We start from the raw sequence: 14,496 nt of genomic DNA, 5'->3' as shown, positions 1-14,496 counted from the left end.
CCAACATATCATTTACAAAAATGTATAGTCTAGTGTTTGACAACACATTTTGAACTTTTGCTTTACTTAAAAAGTAAAGGATACTCTTAATATGAAGTGAAAAAAAAAACATTTTCAACAAATGTAATTTACATACATATCATCCTATTTTTAATAATCTGATCAAGCTGGTATTGGGTATAGTTAAACATAATGTAGTCTAATGCAACGTATAACTACATGGTGTTTGTGCTATATAAAAAACAGTTTGTAAACTACTAAAATTATTTGAGAATTTTAATGTTACTGATGTTTAAAGTTTCCAAGTTTAGACTAATAAAAGACTATCTACCATTACATAACTAATATAAAAAGCATCAAATGGAATAAGAAATGCCTAAAAATAAAGATAATTGTAGATACAGACATAAATGTAAGAGAAAAATCTAGAAAAATTGCATGAACAACTGTCATATTTACTGTAAGGAAATTAATAAACATTATATTTATAAACAAAGTTACACCTACAAAAACTGATATCAGCAAAGATGCAACTTTCTACTCTACCCAAAGTACCAAAGTGACAACGTATGTATGCATATACATTTTATTTTTTAATTACACAAAATGCCTCCTCATACATTACAAATTTCATCCTGTTACTACTGTTCAACAGAGCCAACTAATGAGGACTACAATGAGATATCTTCATTTCTACTTAAATACAGAAGAAATTAGTACAAACAATATCAAATTTAGAAATAAACATGTTCTTTATAGCATTTATCATATTTGCAGAACTTGTACTGTTGTTAGTAAGGTCCATTAAATGATTATTATTTTTACTATAAATTTACACAAATAATGGAATGAATTAGCAGGAGTGGGCTTATGCCTGATAATGGGTCTAATAATGTCAATATCATAACAAAGAATAAGGTAAGTTACTTTAGGTGTCTCAATTTATTTATACACCAGTTTGCAAATCAAGTTTAAAAGCTTTGATAACAACTGTCACGACAGACAAAACTTATTTACCAATTGAACCGAAAAAGTGATAATTGTACTGCAAGTCCATCAGTTTACGATACTTCTACCATTCAGGAGGAAACCCTTTCAATCTTCTCAATAATCTAAAAATAATTACAATATTACTTTCGGGTGCAACTGTTTGCAAAGTCACCTGCTACATCTGCACTTGTCATCCCTAATTAAACAAGGAGAGACTAAAGAGAAGACACACACCACCCACTGCCAAGTCTTAGGTTACTCTTTTACCAACAAACAGTGTGCCTGATCTTCACAATACAAGTTCCCTACAGTCAATAGGAAGAGCAACGTTAACAGTTCTTATAAGATATGATCTGTAGTTTTGTTTACTTCTACTTCATAACTTTTTGTAAGGATGGAGATTAGGAATTTTCCTGCCCAGTAAAAACAAATGTTTACACTTTATTTGCACCATTTAATAACAACAACATTGAACCTTACTGTTAATATCCATTAAACCAGTGGTCCCCAACCTTTTTTGCCCTGAACTCAAAAAAATTTTAATATGTTCTTGCACCCCTCACAGTAATTATTTATTTAAGAATAAAGGTGAAGGTGGCCAAAACAATTTTCTATAATTAGTTTTTAATGATATATAAATAAAAACATTTGGAAAAGAAAAAAATATTACAACAACCTAAAAGTTGCATAAACCCTACATGGCCTACAAAAAATAAATTTTCATCCATACTTGAAATGAAATTTCTTTGAAGTTGAAATGTTCAAATGTTCATAAGCCAATTTAAATTTAATGACTCTTTTGTTCCTGTTTATTTCTTACAAGTTTTTCAAAGCATGGCACAAATTTTGAATATATAGGACAGTACCCTTAATATCAACAAAAAAAACCTGAAATATTATCCCGCACCCACTGAAACGCTATCTCGCACCTGCAAGGGATGCGAGCACCCCTGGCTGGGAACCACTGCATTAAACACTAATGTTATTCAAATACAATGTCAGTGTTTTAATTTAAAACTTACAATTTTTTAAAAATCATGCATCAGATAATTCTCACATTTACACATGTATTTCAAAAAGTTGTTATCACATTAACACCACAGGTGTTAATAATATTGTGTGGTGATTATAATTTTGGTAGGTATATTGATTTACTACAAGTAAGACCAAAAAATAAATTTTGTTTAAATTTCATACACATGTATAATAACATCCACAAATACTTGATTAAAACCTTATATATACAACTTAGTTTTTGAATGACAAATCTATGCAGTAAACAACAGTATATTATGCAGAATTGAAACTATTTGTGTCAAGTCATTGACATTATTATTGAAATATTAACACTAACTAAAGAACTTCTCTAAATTAATAATTTGGTGTTTAGATCTTGATACAATATCTGAAAATTCTTTCAAGTTAGAACTTTTAAACTAACAAATGTTATATTATCCCAAGACATTTTGAATAAATGGTTGGATGTCATAAACCAAACACAAAATACCTCACTGTTGATAGCATCATTGCAACAAAAATGTTGCTGATTTTCACAAAAATCTTTATTTTTGTGAGATTACATCATGACCAATGTTCTAAAAGACAAAGAAAAGGGAAATATAATGTAATAACAAACATCGTAAAATATAACCGATGTCCCTTTTCCCTATTGGCTGCATACTTTCAATATAAAACCTCAGTATCAACTTTAATTACTGTGTTTTATGACTGTCTTTTCCCTTCCTTTTTCCAACCAAATCCTCCAGCTTTCCTAACAATGTTATATTAGAATCTGGTAATGAGAAAATACATAGATAATATAATTTTACCATGATTTAAGCTGTAACTACATTAGACAATTAACTCCAAGGTCTCATTTTAATAACCTTCATTTATATTTACATTATACAATTCGTATGTTTCTCAAACAATTATTTAATGAAAGGGTTTAACTGTCAAGGAAACTGGTACCTTAACTGGCAACAAGTTTACACTAAATGCCTTAATAACACATTCACTTTATTAACATATAAAATTATGTACAATTAGAAGATGTTTCAATTCTACAAAAATATGTTTGACATATATAAATTTAAATTCTTCAACTGCTGTGCAAACTTTTTATCACACTTAGTTTTATTACTCACATAATGTGTATAATGTTTACACACACACATGGACAAAAAGCAAAATCAACTTGCAAAAGTAAATATACCCCACAATTTAAAAAATCACGAAACCGTATCAGGCCGCATTCCACATATTCCCAACATCAGCAGAAAAATAACCATCATTTGGCAAAATACTAGCAACAAAATATGACATTCCAGTTAATAACAAATGTATTCAAAAACCAGGCACATAACTAAGGTCTATACTACATAAAAACTACACTGACAAACACAACACCAACATTATAAAATACAATGTGATAACTGCCATGACTTCTATATTGGAGAAACAAGTAGAAAAATGGAAACCAAATTCAACAAACATAAAAAGTCATCTTAACGTTTTTAAATACTGCAAATCAAATAAACACAACATAACCAAAGAAAACACACATATCCTAAATAAACAAACAAACATAAATAAATGCGAAATTATAGAAGCCTTCCTATACAACAACTCAAGCACAAAATAAAGGTGTTCCTTTGTATTTGTTTATATCTATAAACAAATCCATTTCCTACTTAGTTGCTCTACATGTTTATCAAAAGTCCACTCATGTATTGGAAAAGGGGAAGAGCTGGTTTCCTTCCAACTTGTCAAACTCTAAACTTTTAAGTTTGAGGTAGAAGCTGAAGGGTCATTCAATATTCAAATCATCCAGGGGACTGGCAAGTGACCCCCACAGAATGCCTTAAAAAAATTCACGTGCTCATCTACCCATATAATGAAAAACTGCCAAAGATTAGATCAATATCTCTAACAGTTTTGTTTTACTGCCCTGTAGAATTTAATTAATTTTTTTTTTTTTTTTTGGCAAATTCATTTTTGGGCAACATGGCTGCTTAAAGCTGCAAGAGTAATGGTGGTAGAAGGCTGAAATTTGCTACACAGACTGAATTAATCTCACAGAATTCAAAAATGGTCTCAAACCAAGTTTATCTCTCTTAGGATTTGCATAGAAAGGAAGTAATATGACCTGAAACCCCAAACGCGTAAAAAACACCGTTTTATGTAATGCGCCATATCAGTTAGTTTTTATTATACACCAGTATACACGAAAACTTAATATGATACAACGCTGAATTTTTTTTTATAATTTCCTATAACATATCAGTTATATCAGCACTTGTTATAATTAAAAGTCTGTTAGATCTCCTGTAAAAAAATTTAGCTGCATACAACTTTTTATGATTTAGCTAAAAATAGCCCTACTTCAGGCCTACTCCAGTTTGACCATGTCACCAGTTATTCAGCCTTTTCAGATTTTTACTATATATTCTTACATCTCTGAATATGATCTACAAAAAAATCAGGATGGTGTTCAACCTACTTTTTTGAGTTACAATTTTTTAAAGTATCCTCTGACCATACGTGTTTTATTTTTAAAACATTCAGTTCAGATGTGTTACTGTGTGCAAATTTTGAAAAATACCTGTCAGAACTTTATGAATCCCACTGAAATATTGTAACTAGCCTTTCACCATGTCAAATAATGAAGTCGTAGGAAACAAGAAAGAATTAATTCATTTCTGAACAAGTTTATTGGCATAACTAGTTAAATGGCATATTGTATATGCATTACAGTTATGCAGATATGGCCGAGTTTAAGATTCATAATATAATAAATACAAAGGGAAATCAGACACAAAAAGCACAGTGCTACAACAGGGGATAACTGAGAAAGATTATAGTCACACCAAACTGAAATGTTTCAAAAAACTGCTTTGGCGATAAATTAGCCTTAACAACATCAAATAAACATTGCTTTGTTCAGACAGCTTGAATAAATTTCTGAAAATCGAGTTTAATTATGCTGGGATCACTTTGACTTAGAACATAGTGGCAAGCACTACTGGCTTGCACGGTAGGTGCACTTATCAGATAAAGAATATGTTTGAAAGGAATCCAGCTTTCATCTTTACTTGACCTTGCAGGCCATGAGAACAGTTTGTTTCTTGAAATATATATGCAAAAACAGCTCGTTTTGGTTGAGAAAATATTTTACGTAGAAGAGCGAACAATATTTCGACCTTCTTCGGTCATCGTCAGGTTCACAAAGAAAGAGGTAACTGACTGGAAGCTGACCACATGTTTGGAAAGGGTTGTGTAACTGAGTGTCAGAATGTAGAGGGCAGTGTTAGATGTTTGAATATATAATTTTATATTATTTATTTTATTATATTTAATATAGGTATAAAGGCGTTCCTTTATATTGGTTTATTTTAGGTTTAAGTTGTTGTATAAGTAAGGCTTCTTTAATTTTGCATTTGTTTATGTTTGTTTATTTATTTAGTATTTGAGTGTTTTCTATGGTTATGTTGTGTTTATTTGACTTGCAGTGTTCGAAAACGTGTGAAGGTGACTTTTTTATGTTCTCTGAATCTGGTTTCCATTTTTCTACTTGTTTCTCCAATATAGAAGTCGTGGCAGTTATCACATTGTATTTTATAAATAATGTTGGTGTGGTGTTTGTCAGTGTAGTTTTTACATAGTATAGACCTCAGTTTCGTGCCTGGTTTTTTGAATAAATTTGGTATTAACGGGAATGTCATATTTTGTTACTAGTTTTTGCCAAATGTTGGTTATTTGTCTGCTGATGTCGGGAATATATGGTATACAGCAGTATATGGTTTTGTGATTTTTTGATTCGTGAGATATATTTACATTTGTTGGTGGATTTTGCTTTCTATCTAGGTGTGTGCATATAATGTTTTCTACAGTTTGTGGAGGAAACTTATTGATGTTGATGAAGTATTGTTTTATTTTGTCTAATTCATCGTTAATTTTATCTGGTGAGCATAGTTTTTTGTTTCTGGATTTCTTCATTAATGACACCAACACATCGGAATGTTCATCTGATCTATCTTTTATGTTTCCTACATACCATTCATGATCGTACATGCATGCCTGATAATTGTCATTGCTATCATTGTGATGTGACCTAATACCTGCTGCAGTTTTGCAATTTTCATAGCACTCAAGTAGATCAAACTTTACAAAATTCTGCAGGACTGATTCCTGATTGACAAGAAAGAACTGAATGCCCTGAATATGGTCCTTTGCCCAATGGTACATATCAGAAACACTTAAAGTTTGGTAATTTATTATTTTTCACAACCTTGATTTTTTTGAAGATCATGTTAAGAGATGTAAGAATGTGTGGTAAAGGCTGATAAGAATATTTCAATGGGATTCAAAATTTATTTCAAAATTGTATAAATATATTTGCACACACTAACACTCCTGAATTGAAGTTTTGACAACATATGGTCAGAGGATACTTTAAAAAATTATAACTCAAAAAGTAGGTTGAACACCATCCTAATTTTTTTGTCGATCATATTCAGAGATGTAAGAATATATGGTAAATATCTGAAAAGGCTGAATAACTGGTGACATTGTCAAAGTGTGGCCTGAAGTTGGGCTATTTTTAGCTAAATCATAAAAAGTTGCATGCAACTAAATATTTTTACAGGAGATCTAATAGACTTTTAATTACAACAATTACTGATTTATCAACTGATATGTTATAGGAAATTAGAAAACAAAATTCAGCTTTGTATCATATTAAGTCATAGACCTATGGCTTATTACATAAACCAGTGTTTTTTATGATTTTGGGTTTTCAGGTGATCTTACTGCCTCACTATGCAAATCCTAAGAAAGATAAACTTGGTTTGAGACCATTTTTTAATTCTGTGAGATTCAGTCAGTATAGCAAATGTCAGCCTTCTACCACCATTACTCTTGCAACTTTAAGCAGCCAAAGTTGCCTGAAAATGAATTTGCCAAAAATAACAAAAAAGTAATTAAATTTTACAGGGCTGTAAATCAGAAACTATTACAGATATTGATCTACTCTTTGACAATTTTTCATTATATGGGTAGATGAACATGTGAATTTTTTCAAGGCATTCTGAGGGGGTCACCTGGAAAATTCTTCAAAATCTGGATGATTTGACATGGAATGACCCTGAATGGGTATGTTTCTTATACTTTCCCCCATCTTGCAGTCCCCATTCTTGGATTTAATTCATAAAGACACAGAAACTCTAAAGGCAAATAAAGATAAGCCTGTTTGCTGTATTAAGATGAGATAAATTCATTTCAAACCAAGATATCACAGTTGTAAGATGTATATTTGTTCAGCAATATATTCAAATGGTAATAACATAAAGGTCATAACAAACAAACAAAAAAATAACAACTTTTACCACTTCTCCATAGTCATGAAAGAAGATGGTGACCCATATACTAGTAAATCACTTAACAGTTATTCATGTACATAAAATAAATATCCCAGTTAAAAAATATATAACAATCTAAATTAATTCAGAATTTGTTACACCCAGAAAATAAATAGAAAGCAACAAATTGTTAATGTTTAATAAGTATATAAGAAGTTTTTCATTTCAATAATAATAATCTTACACGAAAACAAGCAAAGTATATGTTCAAGTTTTAACAGCACTTCACAGCTGATCTTCATTTTGGTTGATTAGAAACAAATATATAGCGAAGTTTGAATTATGAGCTGTCTTATGATCCTCGCATTTTATATTACTTTCAAATACATCAAGAAATAAATGATTAAACTTTGTAGAATGGATGGCAACTGCCTGTTGTGGAGACACCAGTGTAGAGGACGATGTTTTGAAATGCAGAAGACTTGAAACATCATCCTCTACACTTGTTTCTCCACAACAGGCAGTTGCCATCCATTCTACAAAGTTTCATCATGATTACTCTGCCTACACAAACTATTAAAGAATAAATAAATAGTTTTATAACATTCTACGTATTACACACATACCTGCAATATGAAAAGTTGTGCACATCTAATGAATGCATAATGAGTTACGCAACAATATTTGACCAAGTAAGAAAAGTCAGGTATAAACTAAGATATATTTCAGGCAGTATCAACAATCAACTGTTTATCTATAAACAAATGCTTCCACAGCAGAGAAAACCGAGAAAGTTTAACTTTATTAGACTGAAAACAAATTCCACAAAATAAATTAACAAGAAATTCAGAAACTAGAATTACAAAAAGGATGAGGAGAAACACATGCAAATAGGCGGCTGCTAATTTACTGTCTTCGATTATAACCAATCATTGAACTAGCTTTAGTCTTTAGTTCTACAAACTACAAGAATCAACATAATTCACTCAATTAAGTGACAGATGTACTTCCTTGTAGGTGTGTACATTATTTGGAAAATAATAAGAATATTAAAGAAATCTCTACAAAACATGTCTTTCACCTAAAAGTCAGCATTCTGATTCATGATACCAATCTGCTGGTGTTCAAACTGCCTGAACCAAACACACCCACAAGGAAAAAAAATTTTAAATCTATATATCCAAAAATTAAACATCTTACACTCAAATTCCATTTGAGTAGCTGGTGCTGTTGCTTTCAGTCAAATTACATTGTTAGGAATTGGATGCCAAGTGATTAGTATTAAAGAAAGTTATGGCTGAAAATTTCACTTAATGTGTTAATTGATAACTTTCTGGTTATGTTATGAAACTTAATGGATGCTACTGAAAGTTTAGTTAAGGAAACGTTATCTGGTCAGACTGAAGAATTTATAATTTTAACAGGAAAACTTTCACTTATATCTTTGGTAATCTTGAAGTAGCCAAGTATCTTAAATGTACTGAATTAAAGCATCATTTGTGTTTTAAATCTCAAGTCTCACAGACAGTTCTTTATTCTAACTATACACTTTCAGCTAGTAACTTGGGTACACCACCTATGACTGAACCTGGATTTTAAAAAGATCTATTGATAATTATGAAAACTTCTTTCTCACCTACAAATACATGGAAACCACAAACTAGGGATATCACAAACCTAATGGATGCTTCCTCCACAATCAATTTTAATCAACACAATATAATAAGATTGTAAGATGCCTATTTGTAAATAGGCATCACAAACAATGTCATGCATTTCTATGCAAGTGAGGCCAACAGCAATATTAGCATGTTTTAACATGAAAAATAATGTTAAAGACCTAACAAGAGCCCAGTGATTACGTGCTTGAAAGGTGCCTCAGACAGCAGACAATTAAAAAAAGTTCAGTTCTTATATGCTTTGAGAAAAAAAAAACAACTTATGTTGGGGCTAATACGGTATGTTCAATATGATATACATTTTATAAATTGTACCATGTAGTTTCCATGTATACACAAAAGCTTCTAAGAGAACAGGTTTGGAAAAATAAACCTAGGATAAACATGGGTGAGTTTCCAGTGAACATTTCACTGAAATATATATATTAGCTGGAGTTTTAAAAGCCACCTAGCCCTCTTCCCCCAAAGCTATGGGGTTGTACATATTTTTAAATGCATATTGAGCCATCCTGGACAACTTTCAGTAGGAAATAAACTTTGTAAACAAAAATCAGAAATCACTTACAACTTGTCATTTTACCACATGACAATCACATAAACCTAGTAAAGTATTATACACATATATTTACTTAGTTTTGTAAGACCTCTAGTTACATATTTAGCAATTAACCAGCTATGATTTGTCTTGTAAAAACAAGTTTATTTCACATTAAATATGAATGAAGTTTTGTAATCATATGCAAAAGTTATTTAATAGATGTCTAAATATTGTATTAAATGATAGATGTCTAAATATTGTATTAAATGCAACTTTATGATATATGTGCTGCTATCCAGTTAACAGCTTTGTTTTTAATCCTAGAGAAGCACAACCTAATATTGAAGTATTAGGTCACATGTACCACAGGTAAAACATACAAAATTTATTCCAGTACTGCTGCATTTTGTTCTATACTGTTGTTTATATGCTTTTCTTTTCAAATAACTCATCTCCACTGTCCCCATCAGAATGTAATGTTGTACATTATTTTACCACATTTAAAGTTTAAGTCAAAATAACTTAAGAAAGGATATGTTTAGATTTAAGCACTGTGGGTATCAAAACCTGGTTTCTAGCATTATGAGGTATGTAGATGTATCACTGCCCCACTGAGGGAGCAGAAAAAAGGTCAAGCATCTATAATACAGAAATTGTGAGTAATGGCTAATGAGAATACTGTATGTAAAAATCAAATTAAGGCCATATATGGGAATGTACTGATTTATTTTGTCTCAGCCTAAGTCCAGCTTTTGAATTGCAAAATTCTGCAAAAAACAATCAACAGCAAACTACATTTTCATTGTTACAATGATACCAAACAAAGATTTATATGGCTCAGATATCCAACTTTAAGGTTATATATATCACAGGAGACAAAAAACAAGTAAATACAGGAATTATTCCAGTAATACCATGATTTTTGCTATACTTAAGTATTTACATTCTTCCTGATATATAAAAAAAAGGTTTATTTCTTTGTAGTTAAATATATAGCGACACAATAGGCTGTGCCTCACCATCGGTTACAAATCTTTAAATGTTTTGTTCCACTCTGACAGTTATAAGTAACTGCACATCTTACTGCCCTAAATAACAGATCTTAACACTTGTGATGGAATTTGTAAATACCAATATATCCATTCAAAGAAGAGTGTTGCTGTAACAGCAATGTTTTTATTACTAGGCTACACACAAGAATACAAACGTTCATTTTAGATCTAAGCCTAAATCTAGTATTTAGATTGCAAATGTATATATCAATAGGTATCCACACTATCACTGTAACAATGATAAATGTAAAACTTTATATAAACTCAGGTTCATACACATGCAAAACTTGCAAAGTCTTGTCATTAGAATACCTGGAACATTATTATTAACAACATCAGTCTGTGCCAAGATAAAATTTTAGAGCAAGTTATAATATTCAATTTTTTTAAATGCATGCCATAGATTTCCAAACCTGGTTTGTTGAACAAACCAATTAACATATGCACGAGAAACCGCACGTTAGCAGTTATTTTTGCAACAAAATCATAAATTAAGAGTGTAAAACATACTCCACTTTCAACTGCTAGGAAACCAGATTAATGTAGCTCACATTTAACTTTCAATCAAAAACTTAAGTTAAATATTTTCATAAGCTTTATAAACCAGTGAATGGGCCATTACTATTACTTATTTCATATACATGTTCATAAATAAACATATAAAAATATTGGGGCCTTTGAGGAAACACTGGTGGTCATTGGGTTGAGATGATGACCAATTTGTGATGAGAAATATGAAAAAGGGGAGAGGGCACATTAAATACCTGATGACAAAAGTTATTCCTACATTAAATGTTGACATGGCATTCTATAAACTATATCAATAAGATTAACTGGTCAAGTCTACACAGTATTTGAGAAACAAATTTGTTTATTATTAGTACCTTATCTTTTCTACACACAATGAAACCAATTTATGCAAAATTGTTATTCACAATACCCATCTTAAGTGATTTGTATTTGCAATATGTTTATCATCACAGCTTTTAAAAATTTAATTTGTTACAAAGATAGCAGATTGCTAATTCTGTAATAAAAACTAATTCTTAGTAATTGATCCGTAATGCACTTAAGTATTGCTAGCAAAACAATCTACAGGTATACTGAAGAAATAAATATGTCATGTCAAATGTGAATTTTAAAAGTTAAAACAGATGAACTATCATTTGTATCAAGTGATATTGATAATAAACTCAATACCCGATGGACTTCTCTTGACAGTTTCACTGTCATCTTGAAGAGAATCAAGTTAAACTCCTTTACCACAGTATTTCTTGTACCTTTAACTAAAACACACCATATGTGTGGATCAATAATGAAAGTCAAGGTGAACTGTCTGTGCCATACTTATAGCAAGGTAGACTGAGCAAGGCAGTCAGTAATGTGAACAGCAACACCAAAGTCTTACGTATTCAGCTCCCAATTTTGATCTAATTAGCAAAAAGATATTTTAGCCATACAAGACCTTCTTTGTTTCAATCCATTAAAATACCAAATTTAATTAACCCAATTTTTAAAATATGGACACCATATTCTTCATTTTGCTAGCCTAAAGTATCATAAATTTCATTGCTTCATAACTATCCACTATTTTCTTAAAACTTTTTTTAAATGTTAAAGATAATGCATTAAAGTTAACTCATTTTAAGTTTTGGCACATGTCTTAACATGAAATAACAACTTTCATAATGTTAAATTAGATGAAATGTGGAAACTTAACATGCACGACAGTGTTTGATAACTTAATGCAAAGTGACATCTAATTTCCAGACTAGTGAATTTACTACAGTAAAATCAAAGTCAAAAATTAAATATTCGTTCTTTCACAACAAGAACATCACACCAATTCCATCATCACTCTTCACGACACTTAAGGCTCTTAACTAAGATGAATCTGAAATGAAACTTTTGATCAACACACCGACAACCTCACCCTCTTTACAATATTTTCATTGGTTTCTAGGCATTTAACTACTATAATTCATGTGTTAAGATCTGGAAATTTTTATATCTTAGTGGTTGGTTGGTTGATTTAGTGTTTTATGGCACAAAGTAATTAGGCTATCTGTGCAAACATCAGGAAAAAAGGTAAAATTAAAGTAAATGTAGTAAAATTCATAAAAGGAAATGAAGGTAAAACAGCAAGTAAAAACATAAATAGAATAAAAACCAACACTTACATCTAGTCTACAACGCTAAAAAAAAAACTGCAATAACAAAAGTCGTAAAGATCTATCTGTAGCATAATGGTAATTATCATAACCTGCCAGGAAGACAAACAGGTAAGTACAAGAACCACTGTCAGTCACCTGAAGTTGGCCTTTCCAGTCCTGGTTCCGGGTTATGTGTCATTATGGCCATTATAAGAAGGTAAAGTAATAAAAGTTTTAAAAGACATGTAGCAAAATTGTAATAATTACTCGCCAGGACAACTAATGGGTAGTTCAAACAGCAGTATTAGTTACCTGAAGTTGGTCTTTCCAGACCTGGTGTTGAGTTATTAAATGTTACACCCATTTTCTAATTCCAAATCGATAAATCGGTGCATCAATTCCAGATAAAAGGAAACGATGAGTTAAAAAACTGTGACTTATGTGTAGTCTAGTCAGAACTACTTCCTCCTTATGAACCTTATGGAATCAAGACGGCCAAAGTAGAATATAGGGTTTTATTTGGAAAAGCTTGTTTTCTCATTGTTCTCTTCGAGCTGATTGCCAGCTGGCATAGAGCCGAATCTTGAATACAGGACCATAGTCCATGTATGGAATAGGCACAGTAGTGATAGTGCCAGAGCAGATAGATGTAGCTGCAGTGTTGGCGAGCTCTTTCCTAGAAAAACTGGATACAAGTAGATGTTAAAGAGAAATGGGCCAGTCGGTTTTGAATATCAACAAGAACAGGGTGGTGAACCAACGTAAAGCAATTCCAGGGCCAGAAGAGAACTAATCAAGTCAGTATAAATAATGCAGTTTGAGTACTGCCTTAAATACACAGATAAGATTTACTGGAAAAACAGGTAGAAGTTTGGTTAAAAAACAATGAACACAATATTCTCATAACTTTAAGTACTTATAATTGAGAACTTCCAACACTGGTACTTGGTTGACCATAACCCAAGTAGACTAGCCAACGGACCCAAAGAATTCAAGGCCAAAGTGATGTGTTAGGGTTGGACCCCTCAACCAGTAGGATTGCCACGTTTAGAATTCCAGAGGAGGTAAACTGAAAGAACAGAAACTTCCTTGGGAGGTCCTCTCACCACATACAGGAATCCAGAATGAGGGCCATCTTAGTGGAAAAAATACACTTTATTTCATGTTTTTCTATAGCTAGGAAGTTAAATACTGATAATAGAGTAAGTTCTGTAACAGGTTTTCTTTAATCGTTTTTTTCAACATGCATTACTCTTACAAGTAAACCTTCAACTTCTTTACAGACTTCCTAAAATATAGTAGTATGTAATAACATCAAAACAGTTTACATTAAACTTACCATCACGTCCAACTTGTTTGTCAGGATTTTTACAGTCTCGTGAGACGTGTCCATCTTCACCACACTTGAAACAACTAGATTTACTTCTCCTGCCCCACTTGCATTAGGACAGTCTCATGACATGTGTCCATCTTCACCACACATAAAACATCCCGTTAAGATGGTTAAAGGAATATTATATAACTATATGCATGTATTGTCACCCTAACTGAAAATAAATTAAAACTTAACACAGAATTTAATAAGAATGTTATATATTTTTCATGTTGATTTAAAAAATTTATAATAATCTATATTAGTGTTGTAAGTTGATAGGATTAGTTAGATTTGATACATTCTCAAACTAAGGAGTCATGTTAAAGCAGAAATTTAAATTCTAACAAAGT

General features: G+C 31.3%; 1 protein-coding gene across 5 annotated transcripts in view; it reads right to left on the bottom strand.

Moving 5' to 3' along the window:
- LOC143253090 (prestin-like) overlaps window positions 1-14,256 on the bottom strand; it is a 144,425-nt gene extending 130,169 nt beyond the window's left edge. For 2 of the 5 annotated variants that reach the window (XM_076506316.1, XM_076506326.1), the window contains exon 1: window positions 13,084-13,239. The gene's annotated coding sequence lies outside the window, so the exon portion shown is untranslated. Of the gene's footprint in view, window positions 1-1,017; window positions 1,113-13,083; window positions 13,240-14,110 lie in introns of those variants that run through there. The other 3 variants (XM_076506314.1, XM_076506313.1, XM_076506315.1) reach the window with 3 other exon arrangements.
- Between the last annotated feature and the right edge of the window lie 240 nt (window positions 14,257-14,496).

This window comes from Tachypleus tridentatus, chromosome 6 (assembly GCF_004210375.1).
Source record: "Tachypleus tridentatus isolate NWPU-2018 chromosome 6, ASM421037v1, whole genome shotgun sequence".
Taxonomy (NCBI): domain Eukaryota; kingdom Metazoa; phylum Arthropoda; class Merostomata; order Xiphosura; family Limulidae; genus Tachypleus; species Tachypleus tridentatus.
Note: the sequence above shows the minus strand (reverse complement) of the source record. Positions and strands in the feature narration are given on the sequence as shown.